General features: G+C 35.4%; 1 non-coding gene across 1 annotated transcript; it reads left to right on the top strand.

Moving 5' to 3' along the window:
• Window positions 1–21,141: 21,141 nt before the first annotated feature.
• Window positions 21,142–21,248, top strand: LOC116121242. The gene has a single exon (XR_004126689.1). It is a non-coding gene; the product is annotated as a small nucleolar RNA R71 (small nucleolar RNA).
• Window positions 21,249–21,475: the final 227 nt, after the last annotated feature.

Raw genomic sequence — 21,475 nt, 5'->3', positions numbered from 1 at the left:
CTTGATGCTCCACCCTGTATCACCTCTAATCCCCTATGAATCCACGGAAGATTGCACTGTAGACGGCTATCACATACCGAAAAATCACGCGTTTTGTAATGTATGGGCAATCGGAAGAGATCCTGAAGCCTACTGATCCTGAGAATTTTTTCCTGAAAGTTTGTTGGGAGTGTATCGATCTTCCCGGCCGGCCGCCCTTTCAGCTTCTCTCATTCGGCTCTGGCAGAAGAATCTGCCCTGGAATGCAATTGGGACTCATAGTATTGAGCTAGTGTTAGCACAACTTGTGCATTGCTTTTGATTGGGAGCTTCCAAACGGGATGTGGCAATGCATTTGGACATGACTGAGGAGTTTGGTCTTGCAATGCATAGAACAAACAATCTTGTGGGTATTCCTACTTACCGTCTGGACAAATATTAATTTGACCTGTGTAATTTCTGATATTGTCCTCACTCCTCAGTCATGCATTTCAGAATTTGCATTCTGCTGAATAATTTCTTTTGTACGGAAATAAATGGCATTTCAGAACTAACTAGCATTCTAGCCACAGTATTATTTCTATATATCAAATAAGGATTTTCATTATGTTTATTTTATCATTTTTCTTCTTGTATTTAAATAAAAGTGGACCCCAGATTGTAAAATTGTACTCTTTATCCATGGACGCGTGACATACAAGGGCCACATGATTGGTTTGTTGGTTTTACCAAAATCTTTGGGAAGAAGAATTTCTCCTTTATCACATTTAACATTTGGAACCCATAATACAGTCAGAAGTCCATGTTTTAGTGGAAAGAAATGAGGTTCAACATGAACACAACTTATGCAAAAAAATTCTAACTAATAATATTGACATGGCAGAACTGGTAAGCATTGGGTAATGCAAACAGGCCAAAAACCATGAAATATCTAGTTACTTACATTTCAATTAGATAGGTCATGAACTTATTGCCATTCTAGTTAACAACACATAACTTACATTGCAGTTACTTCTCTCAAATGTACAAAACTTTTCTGGGTAAAATATATGTATATATAGCCTTATTAATTCATCAAATTAGCAAGTTTTTTCTGTAGATTTTCCTTCTCTAATTTCATATATTTCCTCCATTGCTTCATTTAGTTAGTAACTGTCAACAAAATAAGTCTTTAAATCCCCTTGTAACTACACAGGACTGTTTTGTCTTCCTCTTTGTTCCACCACCATAAGATTTGCTCCATTTCAACCAAAGATGAAGTCCTTTGCAGCAGTTTTAGTCCTCTTCATCTTCTTTACCTCCTTCCATCAAGGTAAATATTTATTAGAGCTAAAAAGTCGGTTTTCTCTATATCCACGTTAGACGTGAGATACATCTATATATCTACGTCTCACTCGATTTAGATTAAAATTTTAAGTCAAATGATTACTTTACAAGAAACGCGTAAAATGTTAACTCTCTTCTCATAGGTATTAGAATTTAGAACCCATATTTTATCTTGAAAAGCAATGGCTAAATGAGAAGTTTCTCCTGATTTTAACAGGTGAAAGCTACAAGTGGTGGCACATATGCACGAATGAGAATGCAATAGGTTCACCTTCTCCATGCAAGCAACCAGAATGTTACCAATTTTGCACTCGTNATAGTGAGTAAGCATAGTTTTATTGGGTAAACATAGTTTTATTACCAATAAAACTATGCTTACTCACTATCTTACTAACCATCTTACTATCCTGTATAAATATAATTCATAGTACAGGTACTATGTTTATAGTACCTGTACTATGCTATAGGATAGTAAGACGGTTAGTAAGATTGTGAGTAAGCATAGCATTACTCCGGCTATCACATACCGAAAAAGTCACGCGTTTTTGTAAATGTATGGGCAATCGGAAGAGATCCTGAAGCCTGGACTGATCTTGAGAATTTTTTCCCTGAAAGGTTTGTTGGGAGTGATATCGATCTTCGCGGCCGCCACTTTCAGCTTCTCTCATTCGGCTCTGGCCGAAGAATCTGCCCTGGAATGCAATTGGGACTCATAGTATTGAAGCTAGTGTTAGCACAACTTGTGCATTGCTTTGATTGGGAGCTTCCAAACGGGATGTTGCCAAGTTAATTGGACATGACTGAGGAGTTTGGTCTTGCAATGCATAGAACAAACAATCCTGTGGGTATTCCTACTTACCGTCTGGACAAATATTAATTTGACCTGTGTAATTTCTGATATTGTCCTCACTCCTCAGTCATGCATTTCAGATTTTGGATTCTGCTGAATAATTTCTTTTGTACGGTAATCAATGGCATTTCAGAACTAACTAGCATTCTAGCCACATGCATTTCAGATTTTCATTATGTTTATTTTATCATTTTTCTTCTTGTATTTAAATAAGAGTGAACCCCAGATTGTAAAATTGTACTCTTTATCCATGGACGCGTGACATACAAGGGCCACATGGTTGGTTTTACCAAAATCTTTGGGAAGAAGAATTTCTCCTTTATCACATTTAACATTTGGAAGCCATAATACAGTCAGAAGTCCGTGTTTTAGTGGAAAGAAATGAGGTTCAACATGAACACAACTTATGCAAAAAAATTGTAACTAATAATATTGACATGGCAGTACTTGTAAGCATTGGGTAATGCAAACAGGCCAAAAACCATGAAATATCTAGTTACTTTCATTTCAAGTAGATAGGTCATGAACTTATTGCCATTCTGGTTAACAACACATAACTTACATTGCAGTTACTTCTCTCAAATGTACAAAACTTTTTTGGGTAAAATATATGTATATATAGCCTTATTAATTCATCAAATTAGCAAGTTTTTTCTGTAGATTTTCCTTCTCTAATTTCATATATTTCCTCCATTGCTTCATTTAGTTAGTAACTGTTAACAAAATAAGTCTTTAAATCCCCTTGTAACTACAGAGGACTGTTTTGTCTTCCTCTTTGTTCCACCACCATAAGATTTGCTCCATTTCAACCAAAGATGAAGTCCTTTGCAGCAGTTTCAGTCCTCTTCATCTTCTTTACCTCCTTCCATTAAGGTAAATATTTATTAGAGCTAAAAAGTTGGTTTTCTCTATATCCACGTTAGACGTGAGATACATCTATGTATCTACGTCTCACTCGATTTAGATTAAAATTTTAAGTCCAATGATTACTTTACAAGAAACGCGTAAAATGTCAACTCTCTTCTCATAGGTATTAGAATTTAGAACCCATATTCAAGTTGTAAGTTTATCTTGAAAAGCAATGGGTAAATGAGAAGTTTCTCCTGATTTTAACAGGTGAAAGCTACAAGTGGTGGCACATATGCACGAATGAGAATGCAATAGGTTCACCTTCTTCATGCAAGCAACCAGAATGTTACCAATTTTGCACTCGTTTTTACCAGAAAATAACAGTTCGGGGTTCATGTAGCAGCAGCAAAATCTGCAGGTGCTTTCATCTTTGCTACAAAGATACTCAATCTCCTCGAGATACCAAGGCAGAAAAGCTTCCTCTTCAGCCTTAACTATTGGAGTTCAAAATAATTAATAATAAAAAAAAAAGTTTAAGGATGCTTTTTTTATAAGTTTATAACTACTTCCATAAAATTTTTGCTTATGCTAGAGCACTTAAACACCTATGAGAGTTTTAAGGGATTACTAAGTGATTAAAACTTATACGGAATGGGTTGCTTGTTTATATTGTGCACAAGAGTTGTTCAAAGCATAAATGAAACATCAATCAAGGCAAGAAAAGAACACACTCATTTTTACATGGTTCGGTAACATGTCTACATCCATGGGACCAAGTTTAGAAGAAGCAAATTCGCTATGTAAATTTATGAGTTCAAATACAAAGCAAGAAAAGTATAGTTGCAAAACACTCCTTGTTTTCAACACATCAATCTTCTTCAATTGAACTTTAAGCCACCATAGCAAGCTTCACACACGAGACCATCAGGTCGTACTTGAGCTCCTCTCAAGTTTCAACAATGAAGAATCAACTTCGGAATAGCAACTTACACACAAGCTCTCATCACCATGGAATCAAACATCCAAAGTCATCACACAAGGAAGAGTGAAAAAGGTAATTTTAAGTCAACCAAAGTACATGAGAAACCATAGATGAAAACAAAAACCTTAGAGGATATTCAGTGATGAATCAGAGGCAAATAAGTTTCTTAAAGAAGACACCCGAAAAGTATGAATATATAGAGAACAAGGTGATTATGGTTGGGAGACAAAAAAGTTAAAGTAAAACTTTTGTGTTTTGCTTTTTAGAAAAGAATATTTGAGACCACAAACAAAGTAAAATTCTTTTTCTCACACAATGAATAGAAAGTGGACAAGTGGAAAGGCACAAAACAGAATATCAATAAGGAATAATATTGTCCAAAAAGTAAAACGGGCGCGTGATGTGTGATTAAGGAAAAATATCTGCTAGATGCATTATGAGCACACATATTCTAAAGTGCTTACACTTGTGAAGGTGATCACCTTTAGAGAGTGTACCCACATTGGCAAAAAGAAAAAGATAGTGTAGGACTTAAAACAAGATCATAAGATAACAATTACACAAACAACCTATAATAAGTTAATAAGTCACAGATATGGCCATCCTTGTGAGATGATTTCACCAAATCATCATTATAACAAGATGACATCATCCAATTAAAAGCAACATTCACATTTGTGATAATATATATTAATTTTAATACGAAAAGTCTCACCACATCATCATGGTAATAGAATGAAATTGTTCTATATAAATACAATTTAACATCGATAAGTTAATACTCAATAAATTAATAACCCTTGATTAAATAATATTTTTTGCCAGTCTCAACTTGGGACCAATGTGATAAATTAATAATTCACTAAATTTATAATATAATACATTAAAAAAAAACATATAGATACCACTTGATATATAAATTAATAATATTTTTATACATCAAAATCATTTATATTGCATTAACTCCTAGTTATAAGCAAGGCTAATGATATTATTTTTAACTGTTATTCCCTATACTATATTAATTATACATAATATGCACATGCATTAAGTTTAATGTTTTGGAAAAAGAAAATAAAGAATGTCTCAATAAATCAATAATTTATTAATTTACACGATTAAATAATATATCGATTAATTATAAATTTTCATGGTCCCGAGAATATTAATTTATCGAAGTTTAACTGTATTTCAAATCAGTACCAAACTAAAGCTAGAGAAGTATGCAACTCACTTGGCTTAAGCTTTAAGTCTATCATTCAGTTAATGCTTGAAGGGGTTAATTCAACATCTTTATACCTTCAACTGATACTACATTAATAACAGTCACAAATTAATCAATAGAATCACTTATTTTAGTTTTTGTATTGATTGTGTTATAAATTTTAATTAAAAAAATTGCGCTTAACTTAACCATTTAAATTCTTTAAGAAAAAAATATGAAAGTTTAGTATCTTCAATGGAAAAAACATAAAATTTGGTACTTTCAATCGAAATAAATGATAGTTTGATACCTTTAACAGGAAAAAAAAAAAAAAAAAATAGTTCAATATCTTCAATAAGAAAAAAGTGATAACTCGGTACCTTCTAATGTAATTAAGTTTCAAATTTATGTTTAAATATTTTCTCTATTGTAATATCTTTCTTTTTCTAAAACATGTAATGTTTTATTTTAAGAAAATTTATATTAAAATATTAATGTACATATACTATAAAAAGCATACACCACTTCCATTTGTCATTAGTGCGATATTTTGAATAATTTTGAAAGAATGATACTACAGCACGAGTAACATTTCTCTCTCCTATACTGACCCTTAGATCACTCTAATGATCAAAGTGTCAACGATCCAACGGTATTGCTGGGATAATATTGCCCAACAACATAATAACTCTTAGATAATTATTAATTTTCTTTGATCTCAAACAATAAATCTACATATTTTGAATTGTGAAAGAAAATTATCAGATTTTGAGAAAGGCAGCAGAGACAAATAGAGACTTCCTGAATATGCCCGAAGGAAAAAGAATAAAAGATTAACAAAATTGTTTTTCTATTGAATTGTGTATGGTGAGTGAATACATTATCCTATTTATACAAAAGTACAATAACTATACAAGGAAACACAATATTATCATAATGATGTAATCTCACTAAATAAGATAAAACAATATTATCATAATTGTGTAATCTCATTAAATAAGGCAACATGATATCCACATTCCACTTTGTATTTCACCACAATAACTCTCATCTTGACATAAAATTCATCTTAGGTCTATATAATTATTAATTGTCTTTGATCTCAAACAATAAATCTACATATTTTGAATTTTGAAACAATATTGTCAGAATTTGAGAAAGGCAAGAGAGGAAATAGAGACTACCTGAATATGCCTGAAGGAAAAAGAATAAAAGATTAACAAAATTATTTTTCTACTGAATTGTATATGGTAAGTGAATACATTACCATGTTCATACAAAAGTATAATAACTATACAAGAAAACCCAATATTATCATTATGATGTAATCTTCAATGGCTTTAAGAGCAAGAGAGGAAGAAACAGATTCGAGCTGAAACTTTCTGGAAAATTTTATTAATTGAAGCAGTTACAAGAGGCGTCTAATTTAGCCGTTGGACTGAAACGCAGAGTTTAATCTCTAAGTTTTTAGAGTTTACAAAAGACATCCTGTGCCAAACATATAAACTCTAAGGAGTTACAAAACACACCCCACTATACTAATAAGCTCCCTTAAACTGGACTACACTAACTATATTAGTATAGTATACTAATATGCTCCCTTAAACTAAACTATATACTAGATTTATAAAATTCAAAGCAGCAGCATATTATCTTCATTATCTGTACTTTGTCATCCAATCTTAATACCACAACAACAAAGGATAGCCACTTAGAGTCTCAGTAGTAGAATAGCAAAATCAACAACTTAAAATCTCAACAACAGAGCATAAAAGACAGCAACTTAGAACCTCAGCAATAAAACAGCCTTAAAATCTTAGCAACAAAACAGCAAAAACAACCTTAAAATCTCAGCAATAGAATAACAAAAACAGCCTTAAAAACTCAGCAATAGAATAGTAACAGAGCATAAAAGATAACAACTTAGGACCTCAACACCATAACAATAATCTCAGCACCAAAACAATAAACTCATCAGTAGAATAGTAATCTCAGCACCAGAATAGCAAACTCATCAGCAAAATAGTAATCTTAGCACCTGAACAGTAAACTCATAAGCAAAACAGTAATCTCAGCATCAGAACAGTAATCTCATTTGCAAAACAATAAACTCATCAACAAAACAGTGATCTCATAAGCAAAACAGTAATCTTAGCACTAGAACAGTAATCCCTTAAACTGGAAATACTATAGTAGAGCATTAACTAACTCATTATTAACAACAGCCAAACTCCTCCTGAAGAGCATTCCTGTCCTCCTTAGAATCAGTATTAGAGATAACATTAAACTTTTCTCTTAAACACTGAAACCTATTCCCAGGCAGCGCCTTTGGTTAAAATATCAACAACTTGGTACTCGATGCCAACTTATTGAACCACTAATCTCTTCTCGGGCTGCCAACTCCCTAACATAATGCACATCAATTTCAATGTGCTTTGTTCTAGCATGAAACATAGGATTGGATGAGAGAGCTCTTACACTCATATTGTCACACCATAAAACAGGAGTTGTGTTGATACTTATACCAAGTTCTTGAAATAAATGCTAAATCCAAACTAATTAAGTGGCTGTTGAACAAAGAGCTCCATATTCAGCTTCAATCGGAGATAATGAAACTACATTTTGTTTTTTAGAGCTCCATTGCACTAAATTGCCCCCAAGGAAGAGACTATAACCACTTGTAGATTGTCTATAACTTACATCACTAGCCCAATCAGCGTCCGCATAACCTTTAAGCATAAATTCTAAACCTTCTTTAAACAAAAGTCCATGCTCCAAGGTACCCTTAATGTATCGCAAGACTCTTCTGCAAGCAATCCAGTGAGCAGTAGTAGGTGCCTAAAGGAATTGAATCAACCGATTGACTGAAAAGGCTAGGTCAGGCCTGGGATGTGTAAGATACTATAAGCCTCCTACAATACTTTTGTGGAGAGAAGGTTCTTCAAAGAATGCACTGTCTTCTTTGCCAAGTTTGACTCCTATGGCCATAGGAGTATGACACGGTTTACACTCACTCATGCCAGCCTTGATTAACAAATCTTGAGCATACTTGGATTGAGTAAGTAATAAGGTGGAGGTACTCCTTTTGACATAAAATCCAAGGAAGTATTGTAAGGAACCGAGGTGCTTCAAGGCAAATTGTTGATTCAAATCTTCAATTATTTTGGTAATGAGTGTAGAATTGGTCCTAGTGATGAGAATATCATCTGCATATACCAAAAGATATATAACTTGACTATCATGTTTGAAGAAAAAGAGACTAGTATCTGACAATGAATTGGTGAATCCCTATTTAACAAGGCTATTGTCAACTTGTCAAACCAAGCTCTAGGAGCTTGTTTTAGTCCATATAAAGCATAGTTGAGCTTACATACATGTTGGGGACAAGTAATATCCGAGAATCCCTTAGGTTGCCACATAAAGATAGTTTTCCTGAGATCACCATTAAGGAATGCGTTGTTGATGTCAATTTGTTGAATATCCCACTAATGATGGACAACCAAAGATAACATAATTCTTATGGTGGCAGGCTTGATGATAGGAGAAAAAGTGTCAAGGTAATCCAAGGCAAGGGTTTGTTGAAAACCCTTAGCAACCAGCCTTGCTTTGTAATTTTGCAAAGTCCCATCTGACTTGAGTTTAGTTTTAAATACCCACTTGCAGCCTACTATGTTCATCCCTGGGGAACAAGGAACTAAATCCCAAGTTTTGTTGTGCAAAAGAGCTTGGAATTCATCTGCCATGACTGTTTTCCATTCTAGAATTTTTAGTGCTTCCAAGAGAGTTTTTGATTCAGCTAAAATAAGGCAAGTTGAGAGCAAAGCCTGACTCGTAATGTTCTAGATTGACCCTTGGAACAAGTTATCATGGGGTGACAATTGCTAGTTGATGATGGATGGTATGGTTTGGTAAAAGGCAAAACAACTTCAAGTTGTATGCCTTGGGAAGATTCATTATGTAAACTAGGTTCTGAAGGGACTTTATTATCACGTAAGGAAGATCTTGGATTATATTCTTCTATGAAAGATGTTGTACATGCACCAGAAGTAACTAGGATGTTTTCAGTCACATGGACAACCTCAGCTGTACCATTTCCTCCTGGTGACGTCAGCAGTTTGTGTAACACTAGGTTGTTGAGAGACACTATAAACATCAGTTCGTAGTGCACTAGGTTCTTGAGAACCAACTATACCATGAGCATTTGATAATACTACATCAGTAAAGGAATTATCATCACCATCAGTTGGTAGTTCAACGGTTGATTCATAACCAGCACATCTTGGCAGTGTCGAAGAAGAAGTAAATTCTCCTGATTGAGGTGTGGACAAAAACTCTGTAGATTCGACATTTTTAACCAAGTGACACTTAAAACCATCCTTAAAAGGAAAAACAAACTCATTAAACTTAGCTTGTTTGACAATGTATAACTTCCTAGTAGAGGACAAACACTTGTACCCTTTGTGAGAGGTGCTACAACCTAAGAATACATAGACTTCAGTGTGATAGGAGAACTTATGTCGTTGGTAAGGCCTGATGAATGGATAACAGCAGCACCTAAGGACTCGAAACTCATTGTAATTAGGTTCCTTGTTAAACAACTTCTAAAAGGGAGAGAAAGCACTAATAGTAGAAAAAGGCAACCTGTTGACAATGAATATAGCTGTACTGAAAGCTTGCCACCAAAAACAAAGAGGCATGGTAGCATGAATAAGAAGAGTCAAACCAAATTCAGTTACAATTTTATGCCGCCTCTCTACCCTTCCATTTTGTTGATGGAGATAGGGACAAGGGTGTCTAAACACAATCCCTTGTTCTTGCAAAAACTTGGTGAATATTCTGAATTCTCTACCCTAGTCAGTTTGTAAACACTTCAATTTTGTCTCAAATTGTCTCTCAACCAAATTATGAAAATGCTTGAAAACTAGAGCTGGTCAAGGACTAGTCCCAAGTAGTCCTGAGCCTGGGCCTGGGCCTGGGACCGGTCCCAGGCCCATGAGCAATTCTAGGACCCGGACCGATCCCTAGGACTGGTCCTATGGGCTTGGAAAATTTTTTTCCCCCCTAATCTTTTTTTTTTATATATTTTAGGGGCGAAACGAAATTTTATAAGGGGTTTTTAGTATTTTTTGGGGGTAAAATTTATAAATTTTTCAGGACCTGGAATATATTTTCTTTAATAAATTTTGTAAAATTTCCTTTTAACCCCTATAATTTATGTTTATTTCAAAATTTATAGGGGGTTTTATGTGATTATACAAAGGACTAAAACGAAAATATGTAAAAAAATTTGGGCCAACTGGAGGGACCGGGCCCTCCTCCTTAGGCTTGGTCCCAAGGACCGATCCAAGGACCGGGTTTTTTGGCTGGGTTTTTGGATCCAGTCCCAAATGGCTACCTCTATTGAAAACATTCAAGGCCTCAGACTTTAGTTTTAGTGGATAAATCCAAATGTACCCACTAAAATCATCCACAAAAAGCATGTAATACTTAAAACCCTTAGAGGAACAAAATAGTGCAGGACCCCACAAGTCAGAATAAACCAATTCAAGAGGGCCATTAGTGCTAGATGCTAATAAAGGAAAATAGGCTTATTGCATTTTTCCGAATTGACAAGCTTCACAGAAGGACATTTTATTGCCAAAAGAACCAGCTACATGTACTTTATGCATCACATCCTTTAGACTCTTTTCACTTGGGTGACCTAAACGAGCATGCCATAGGCTAGTAAGTTTTTCTTTAACACCATAATTATTGAAAACCGTACATGAAGCTGAAGTCACATTTATTCCAGAACAATCACTAACATTTATTATGATACTATCTTTATTAGAAGAAGCATCAGCAGTACATTGAGTTGATGTTGCTGTGGGAGTGTCCACCAAGGCAATAGATATAGCAGTTGTAGATGTAGCAGCAGGTGCAATTGAGGATGATGAGATAAAGGCTGAACTAACTGTGGGAAGAGAGACTTGTAATTGATATAGACTATCCTTTAAGGTCCTCGGAAGAGCACCATCTAAGTGAACTTATCCTTTATAAGACAATGGTCACAATGAAATTAAACTATTATATCATTATCTCAAGTAATATGAGAAATGCTTCATAATTTTTTTGCAATATGTGGAACATGCAACATCTTCCTACGATGTAATAGTTGAGGACAAGTATTAAAGGGCAATAAGGATTCACCTATATGAGTCATAGGCACATTTTGTCCATTTCCAACCTGAACTATGGAGCCTCTTTGATAGTTGTCTTTTATTACCAGATTTGTTACATCATCAGTCATATGGTTTGTGGCTCTTGAGTCCATGTACCAAGTTTGGTTAGTGAGCACTTGGGAGTGGCAATTGGTATATTTGAAGAGATTGTTACTGTAGAAACTCTTCCTCTTCTTTCTTGGATTTAGTCAATCTAGTAGGAAAGGGAGGATCCAATGCCTTCTGTTTTTCACTATCGAGTCCTCTAGGCTGATTAGTTTGAGGTTGAGGAGTAACTACTTCTTTTTCAATTTCTTCTCCACGTGCTGCCTTACTAGGTTCTTTCAACTCCTTCATGCTTCTCAAGGTAACTGCACTAGCATTTTGTTTTGGGTTAACAACAGTTTGTGAAGGCAATTTACCTTGAGTTCCAATTTGCTCATAAAAGATGCCAGTTGACTCATTTGATTCTCCAATTGCTGAATGCTTGTTCTTGTCTCCTGTTGAAATTGCTACGTGTTAGTTACAAGTGATTTAACAATTTTTTTTAGAGACATACCTGAACTTGTGGAGGTTTGTTATGGGGGTGGAGCAGATGGTCTAGGTTGAAAGTGTTGGAATGGTGGTTTTGCTCTGTAGATGAAATTGGGATGATCCCTTTATCATGGGTTGTTGGTATTTGAATAGGGATCGTATTTCCTTTGCGATGGGCCTGGAAATCCTCCAGCTGCATTGGCATGCTCATAGGAATCATCTCGAACTATAGGGCACATGTCAATTGGATGACCGATGGTAGAGCAAATCCTACAAGCTTTCACTTGTTGCATATTTCCTACAACTAACTGTTGAACAATAGAAGTTAGATTGGATATTTGGTTTTCAAGGGAAAATATACTTACCTCATTCACCCTTATCAAAGATGTGTCCTGCCTGAATCCAAATTATTGTGAGTTAGCGGCCATGATGGAGATCAAATCTCTAGCATCACGAGGAGTTTTGTTCACTATGGCACCTCTACTCACTGCATCCATCATTTTCCTTTCCATGGGTAGGAGCTCTTCGTAGAAATATTGAATGAGGAGCTGTTCAGAAATTCCATGTTGTGGACAGCTTGCACAGAGTTGCTTAAATATTTCCCAATAATCATGAAGGGTCTCTGTATCTTTCTATTTTATTCCACATATCTCCCTTCTAATGCCAACAGCTCGTGAGGCAGGGAAAAATTTATCAAGAAATAATCTCACCATCTCTATCCATGTGGTTATAGAGCTAGGGAGCAAATAAAATAACCAATCCTTTGCTTTTTCAGTCAGCGAGAATGGAAAAGCACGTAATTTGATTTGTTCTTCGGTCACTCCTTGCGGTTTCATGCTTGAACACACCACGTGGAATTCCTTCAGATGCTTGTGAGGATCTTCATTCTCAAGACCATGAAAAGTTGGGAGCAAATGGATCAATCCAGATTTTAACTCAAAACCCACTTCCAAAGCTGGATATGTAATGCAGAGTGGCTGTTGATTTACATTTGATACAACCAATTCCCTTAAAGTTCTCTCTTGATTGGCCATTGCTTCTTTTATTCCAGAGTCACTAGAAGAATCACTAGATGATCAACCAAGTCAGGTACTAAATTAAATATGGGGGATGAGGATGAAGATGCTTGTTTGTCATGCAATTTAGCTTCCTTCCTCAACTTTTGAGCCATCTTCTTAATCTCAAAATTGTATTGGAGTTCACCTGCACAAGAAGAACGAAGCATTAAAATAAATCTAATTAACACCAATCCCCGGTAACGACACCAAAAATTTGGTAGCTGTCGAATCCAATAAATAATAAAATTCTCACTCTCAAAAAAATACAAATTGTAATAGTGATGAGCAAGGTCGTATCCACAAAGATTGTGTAGATTTATTTTAATGAAAGTTAAAGCAAAGAAAAGGGGGGTTTTGAAATTTCAAAGTGAAATAAAAAACGAGCAATTATAATCAACTAAAAATTAAGTAGAAATCAATATCAGGCAAATATCCAACCAAAGTATAATTTTAGAATTGGTTCAGAGAACTGATCACAAATACAAGGATAAAATCTTCTATTCTTCATTAAATTGGTTATGGTTATTAACAAGCTCTAACAACCTATCTCTCCTTATTTTCTCGATAACCAAAACAAGCTCTTTGATTACTTCCCTTGTTAATAAACAACCCTAAACAAGCTCTTAGGATTTAATCTATCGACAACATTAATAATTAGAGGGACTACCAATTCTAGCCAACAAATGCATAAGCTTGATTCATTTAGACTAGATTATATATCTTCATAACACAAATCGAAAATCTCTCTATAATAAACTATGTTATTTTACCACTAATATTAGAACATTTAAACAATTACGGATTTAAAGTTCTAAATGGAAATTTATTAACCTGATAATTGAACAATAAGCCCTTTGCATCAATCAATCAAGACAATAATTTTTAATAAATATAGAAGATATATAAATAGTGAAGAAATAAAAGAACACTGAAAATTATTTAGATCTCACAATTCTTGAAGAACCAAAACTTCAATTATCCTTCAGTTGGAAGAAAAGTATTGAGCTACTCATAACTGAAAGAATGCCTCAAGAAAAGAGAAGAGAGAGTTTTTCTTGTGAATAATCTCCCTATTTATAATAGTAATAATAGTTACCCTATCTAGATAAGGAAGCAAATCCCACCTTAATAGGGAGTCTTGGCAAATCCTAGAGATAAGAATGGGTAACTAAATCTTTCCAGCTGTCATACATATCTTTTTCTCCAACAAATTCAGAACCCTAGGTCAAAACCTCAGATCCAGTAAGGTGCGCCCATGCTTTAACTGTTGACTGCTTCTGTGAACATTTTGGGAAAACAAGACGTGCCCACGCTTTAAGCAAAAATTGTTTCTGGAATGTATATCTTTTTGAGCTCTAATTTTTCCTCTCCAAATCTCTTGATTTTGAATTCAATTTATTTAACTCCTCAATCTACTCCAAAAAATACGAAACATAATCAAAATCCAAGATTTAAGCATTTATAACCATTAAAACATGAGGAAATATAACAAATATATAGATATTATGAATTCTTATCAGTATATTTGAAGAGATTGCTACTATAGACACTGTGGAAGAGTGCCCACCTCCTGGAACAGAACTAGAGCTAGGAACTGCAGTGGTATAGTGAGTAGACTAACTAGAAAAACCAGGTTGATAATTCATATCTTGTTGAGAGTGAATAGGGCCACCGTAATCAGTCACATTGTGTTGAGGTTGATTATGTCTAGCATATCCAGAAAAGACTGAATTAGTAGGATGAAAAACTAAAGTGGAGTTCTATCCAAATTGATTAGTTATAATACCAGTCAATAGAGCTTGAGCTGCATCAATACTGGATGTTGAAGGATCCCTGTAGAGTTAGCTTACTAGCAGGATTGACAAACCCCTGAAAACCATGATCGAACCTGTGATAGTATTGAAGGGCAATATGCACTCCTTTGCCACAGACCTGACAAATAAGTCGAGGTCAATAAAAACCTCTTCCGCTACCTCAACCTTGCATTCCTTGGGGATTAAACATGAAGCTGGCAGAGGAAAGGAATTGTGAAGTGCTTGAAGACTAATGAAAATCAGGTCTGAAATTTGTTTGATTCATATTATTACTGAAGAATGAAGGGACATTAGGACCTGACTGAGAACTAAAATTCTGGTGTTGTGGTACAAAATAAGTCTACTTTGTAAAGGAAAATTAATCATCTGTTGCAAGTGTTGGTTCTTAGTAGAATCAATGTTCATATTGACATTTTGAGGGGTTAAAGCAGACTCATTAGAGACTTGTTTGGCAGCCATTAAAGCTAAAGCCAACTGATCATGGTAATTTGTAAAAGAATTGTTTTGTTTTTCAAGCATTATTTCATGCTTATGTATCAAGAATTAGGCCTCTTGCAAAGTCGTTTGACTACTGGTTGCCATAAGATTAGCCAAAACTGCATCATATTCAGGTCATAACCCGTCCAAAAAGTACAATAAGAGTTCTTCATCACTTATATGAACACCACTCGAGGTTAACTCACCGCCTAGTTCTTTCATATTCAACATGTACTCACTTATACTAGTAGAGTCTTTCTTAGATGTTTGCAACATATTACGCAAATGTAAGTTTCTAGCTTTAGATGCCGATTGAAAATGTAATTCTAATATGCTCCAAATCTCATAAGAAGTGCCACATTTTGTTACATGACGAAATATAGCTTCAAACATAGATGACAAGAGCCAACTTACCAGGAATTGATCAACCTTCTTCCAAGCAATGTAGCTAAGGTTTGACCTCTTTACTGACCTATCAGAACCTTCAGTCTTTTTGAGTAAAGACAGTAGAGAACAACTCTTTTCACCAGTCATGAAGCCATCAAGGCCATGAGGTCAAAGTTTGGAGAATAAGAGATCGCCAAAAGGTATAGTTCTTCTCCTGCAACTTTACTGAAATTGTTGGTAAAATGGGAGGAAAGTTCGAATTGCTTGAAATGGCAGAGTCGTTTTCAACATCCATTGTTCTAGAAGTTGAATTTATTGAATCAGTTAGAGAATTAGGATAAAAAAGCACCTTGACGTTGGTCTAGGGCTCTGATACCATGAATGACTTTAAGAGCAAAAGAGGAAGAAACAAATACGAGCTGAAACTTTTTGGAAAATTTTATTATCTGAATCAATAACAAGAGGCGGCTAATTTATATAAAGTCTTTGGACTGAAATGCAAAGTTTAATCTCTAAGTTTTTAGACTTTACAAAAGACATCTTGTACCAAACATATAAACTCTAAAGAATTGCAAAACACACCCCCACTATACTAATAAATCTCATTAAATAAGATAACCCAATATTATCATAATTGTGTAATCTCATTAAATAAGGCAACACGATATCAACATTCCATTTTGTATTTCACCACAATAACTTTCATCTTAGTATAAAATTCTAAGACCTATTAATAATTAAAATTGTGTTTAATCTCAAGAAATTAAGAAGAAGAAATGAAGGGCTCATCTCCAAGCTTCTCACTACTTCTAATCTTCCTCCTTTTCTCTTATGGTGAAATAACAATAAGCCCTCTCTCCATTTTGCTTTCTTTAATAAGTTTATTTATCTTTAAATAAAAAAAGTTATTATTAATTTTTGTTGGATTTTCAAGAACCATGATGATTAACAGCGTGGGAGAGGAAAAAGTGTGCAATTACAGGGCTTACCAGATGCCGAAGTGTACTGATGATGAATGCTCTAAGCTTTGTGATGCTTATATTGGCCGAAAAGTTGATAGTGAGTGCACTAATTTTGAAACTTGTTGTCGTCATGTACTATAGCATTTCAAAGATCAACATGATAGAAGATTATATAGCATGACAATAATGCACTTTCTGATGATTATGGAGAAGATTATATAGCATGACAATAATACATATCATTCAAAACCATTCATCCAAAAACCTGAATGATTTTATGCATAGCTTTCATAGGCAAAGTAAGGAAAAAAAAAAAAAAAAAAAACAAATGTACAATCAAACTCCATAGGCTCACTTTTCAAACCACTCTCCACTAATGTAGAGTCCAATCACTACCTCTAATCATTAGTTCCTTTATCATGGTTTAACATTAGCTATGGTAATGGTTTATGAAGACCAGAAAAAAAAAAAAAAAAAAAAATACAATAAACCAAAAAAGCATTTTCAAACATTAAGAGAGTAATCACTACCTAATAAAGTTTAATGTGAACAAAAAAAAAACAAGCGAACGAATTTTAACAAAATGTAAGAGACTTAATATTTTACAGTAAATGCCCATGACACTCTCCTTCTTGCTCCCTTCTCATTCACCTTCTACCCTTTCACATTGACTGAACTCTTCCTTCCAACATTAGCACAAACCCTCATGTAACTACCATTTCAAGTTCATCTCACTAGCTACTTCTTCCTATTTTTCTACAATTTTTTTTTTTTTTAGGAAGATAGTAACTCATAAAAAAATTGTCTACCCTACCTGCTTCTACTATCAAATTTTTTTTTCTTTTGACAACCCCCAACCTATGTTGAACCGTTGTCACGGTCACAAAATTAAACCTAATACCGTAGTTAGCGTAAGCGGTCGAATCCCCAGAGAGCAAGACTAACGACCTAATGTATATTGATTTAACGAAAGAGAAATTGACAAAATGATTGATTAAACAAAGGAACTAATTACTTGCAGGAAATTAAAACATTAAATAAATTGCTAACTAAACTGATATAAAAGCATGTGTTCTACGGGTTGTCGGTTTGACTCAAGACCAACTCTCCCAATTCCTCTCCTCGCTCTTCAATTTCCTAATCCACAAGGCTAGGCAAATCAATGAATGGCTTCCGCAAGCTAGGTATATCTATCCTGTCTCCCTATCGCTAAGTTCAGATCGATTGGTTAAGACTATCATTGACTACCGAAAAACGCTAAACCCTTACACACCACTAGTTGGTACAACGTTAACAAGTACAACCTATCAACCTGTCATCCAATCAACTAATTACACAACAAATGCATTCCTAGTAGAAATGATATTAAACGCTACTACAACTTGATTGCAATCAGTACCGAAGCAATTTAAAGTCATAATCAACATTCATATCTCAAACCGACATTCAATTATGCAAATTTATATATCAATAAACTTTCTAATGGACATTATCAATTCACACGTCGAGGATCAATAATATTAAAGCATCGCAAACAATTGAAACGAAAACAATAATCTGAATACAAAAACTTAACCAAATGTCCAACATTCGGGCTCATCTAACTAGTCGAGAGCTGATGAAGAGATCAATGGAGTCAATCTCGATCTCGCCTACACTGTAACAGACAACCGGGAACACGCCGCTCATGGTGGTGGATGACACAAAACAGTGGAACGACTGATCATGGCGGAGAGGAGGTAACCGACAGCGATATGATGAGAAAGAAGGGCCGAAAACGACCCGCGGCACCCAGAATATGAATAGCACACTCGCCAAAAATGTTAATTTTTCAACGGGTCTTCCAGAAAATGTTGGCGGAAATGGATCGAAGGTACCGTGGAAAGCTCTGGTGATGGGGAGTTCAGATCAGGTCCTGGGGAGGTGAGAAGCCGCCAGAATGAGCAGATCTGGGCTGGAAGATGAAGAGGTGCAGCGCAAAGTAGCAGATTCTGCGGTTTTGCGGCGACTGAAGCTAATGTGTAGATCCGGTCGGGAAGGGAGATCAGTCCTGAGAGCCGAAACATTACTGAAAAACGGCGAAATCTCCCAAGAATGCAAAGCGTCGATGGGAAGATAAGCTCATGATGCGTGCGTTGTTTCACGGTGGTGTGACGGGATATGGTCAGAGCAAGGGGAAGCCGAAAGGTCACCGAAAAAGAGATGAGGGTCACTGAAGCTTGATCGGAGAAGGTGAAGAGTTTTGGTGGGCGGCAGCCACCCAATCTGCGAACTTGCACTGTAGTTTTATACAAAATTTGGCAATTTTCATTTGGTGCCTACACATTGAAACATGACAAAATTAGCCCCTTGAAACATGACATTTTACCCCCTGAACAACAAATGAGACACAATCGCCCTATCCATAAACCACAACCTATATCAACTCACACCAATTCCAAATTCATCCCAAATATGCTAAATTAGTAAAAAACTCAAATAATATTTTTATAACAATCATAATTTCTCTTAATTGTCTCAATTAACTTCAATTCAATTACATATGGGATCTTTTTATCAACGAAATAGAGTCACTTTCATGACTCTAACACACTCCCCAACTTATCTTTGCTCGTCCTCGAGTAAAGTTAAAGGAACTCTTTCAACATTCTCACAAACCATACACAACCATATTCATCAACACCAAGACATTCATCAAAAGGTAAAGTGAAGAATTTGAACATAACAAGTAATAACAAAATCCTAATAAGAACAAAGTTTCTGTCAAGATTTGCCTATCTCCAATCAAGCTTCTCAAACACACATTTCATATTCATATCACAATGAAAAGGTCTGCTAAACTCCCTACACTTGTACATGCACATATTGCTCATTTCACCACCAGATTTTACATATAATTTCTTTTTCATTCATCACTTTTTTTTTCTTGTCTTAACTTCTTAAGCTTTCTAGAAGGTCCATGTAACGGGCTTTAGGTCAATGACTCCTAAACCAGATGGTTATAGGGCACTAAGTGTAGAAATACTCCTCGAACTTACTCACCCGAACCACTAGGCTACAAGTCAGACTTTATTTCTTATTTCTTATAAAGCGCATGATCTAATATGACTTATTAAGCTTTCTAGAGGACCCATGTAACGAGCTTTAGCCAACCGCTCCCAAGCTAGATAGCTTTAGGGGATTAGGTGTAGAACACCCCTCGGGCGTACTCACTCGAGTCAACGAGCTACAAATCAAAACCAAATCACAGCAACATTTAAGCACTTTTAACACACGCAAGATAATAAAATAATTTGCTCCATGGTTTAAGTATGTGGGAACTTGCTAAAACACAACACATGACATTTACACAAAACAGTGTCTAACCACAATTATGGAAACCGTGCACAAACAGAACCAATAGTTCAATGTTTAAACCATGTTGCAACAAACAATTTTCAAAAACCTCACAAACCTTTCAACTAGCACCTCAATTGCTTCTAAAATGGTGATTATGCATGAATTCATGAAATTTTTAAAATAACTCCACTTTAGTCACTTTCACCATTTTGGACTTACAGAGTAAGATTCAACATATTTTCAACAAAAACAACATCATCATGCCACAAAAATTTAAGCACAATCCATTCAACACACAATCTCCACAAAAGCATCATCAACAACACTTCCAAAATATGATCAACAACACTCCACAAAATAGAACGTAATTACACCACTCCCCAACTTAAAATGTCATTGTCCTCAATGACCCACAACTACAAACATCCTCCCCAACTTAGCATCAAATGATCTCAAATGGCAATATGATCAATAACATTAAAATCGTCCAACATATTTGAGAAACAAGAAATCTAACAATAACAGCATATAAGGTGGAGAGATACAACCTGAGGAACAATGATAGGGTTGTCACCAACGGAGTTCGTGGAGCATGCGTAAGCGAAGCCTTGGACTAGTTAATGAGTTTCCAAAAATGGCAATTCCTGCAAAGACAAAAACAACAAAAACATAAAAGCAATAAAAACATATTTAAAAATGTGGGTTGCCTCCCACTGGTGCTAAGTTTTAAGTCTTCAGCCAGACTGAATGCATGTATTAGAGTATGGATTAATTCCCTTGCTCTCCTTGAAAATTGTAGACATAATTTACTTGTTGATGTGGGGCAAATGGATTCCCTACTTGACAATCTCTTGACAAATGATTCCCTGCACAAAATTCAAAAGTTAGAGAACAAGTTTCAATAGAATTTTCCTTTAGGGCAACTCCTACTTGCTTTTGGATGGCTGAAAGTTTAGTAGCCAATGTGGTGTAGCCATCAACTTCGTGCACTCCTGCTGCTTTCCTTGTTGAATTTCTCTCCGAAGGCCTCATGTAGTTATTGCTTGCCATCACTTCAATTAGATTATAGGATTCCCCTGGTGTTTTGTTATTCAAGGTTCCCCCACTTGCAGCATCTACCATGGCTTGTATATTTGGCATCAACCCATTGTAAAATGTTTGCACTTGCGACCATATTGGTAACCCGTGGTGAGGACACCTTCGTAAGAGATCCTTATATCTCTCCCAAGCTTCATAAAGCGACTCCATATCTTGCTGGAAAAAATTTGTGATGTCACTCCTCATCTTGGCATACTTGGTTGGTGGAAAATACTTCGCAAAGAACACTTGAACTAACTCATTCCAAGTACTGATGCTTTCAGGTGGTAGAGGAATTAACCAAGCCTTAGCTTTATCCCGAAGAGAGAATGGGAAAAGCCTTAACCTAATTGCATCATCAGATACCCCAGTATGTCGGAATGTATCGCATAGCTCCAGAAAATTTGCGATATGCAAATTAGGATCATTGCTAGACA

Source organism: Pistacia vera, unplaced genomic scaffold (genome assembly GCF_008641045.1).
Source record: "Pistacia vera cultivar Batoury unplaced genomic scaffold, PisVer_v2 Contig970, whole genome shotgun sequence".
NCBI lineage: Eukaryota > Viridiplantae > Streptophyta > Magnoliopsida > Sapindales > Anacardiaceae > Pistacia > Pistacia vera.
Note: the sequence above shows the minus strand (reverse complement) of the source record. Positions and strands in the feature narration are given on the sequence as shown.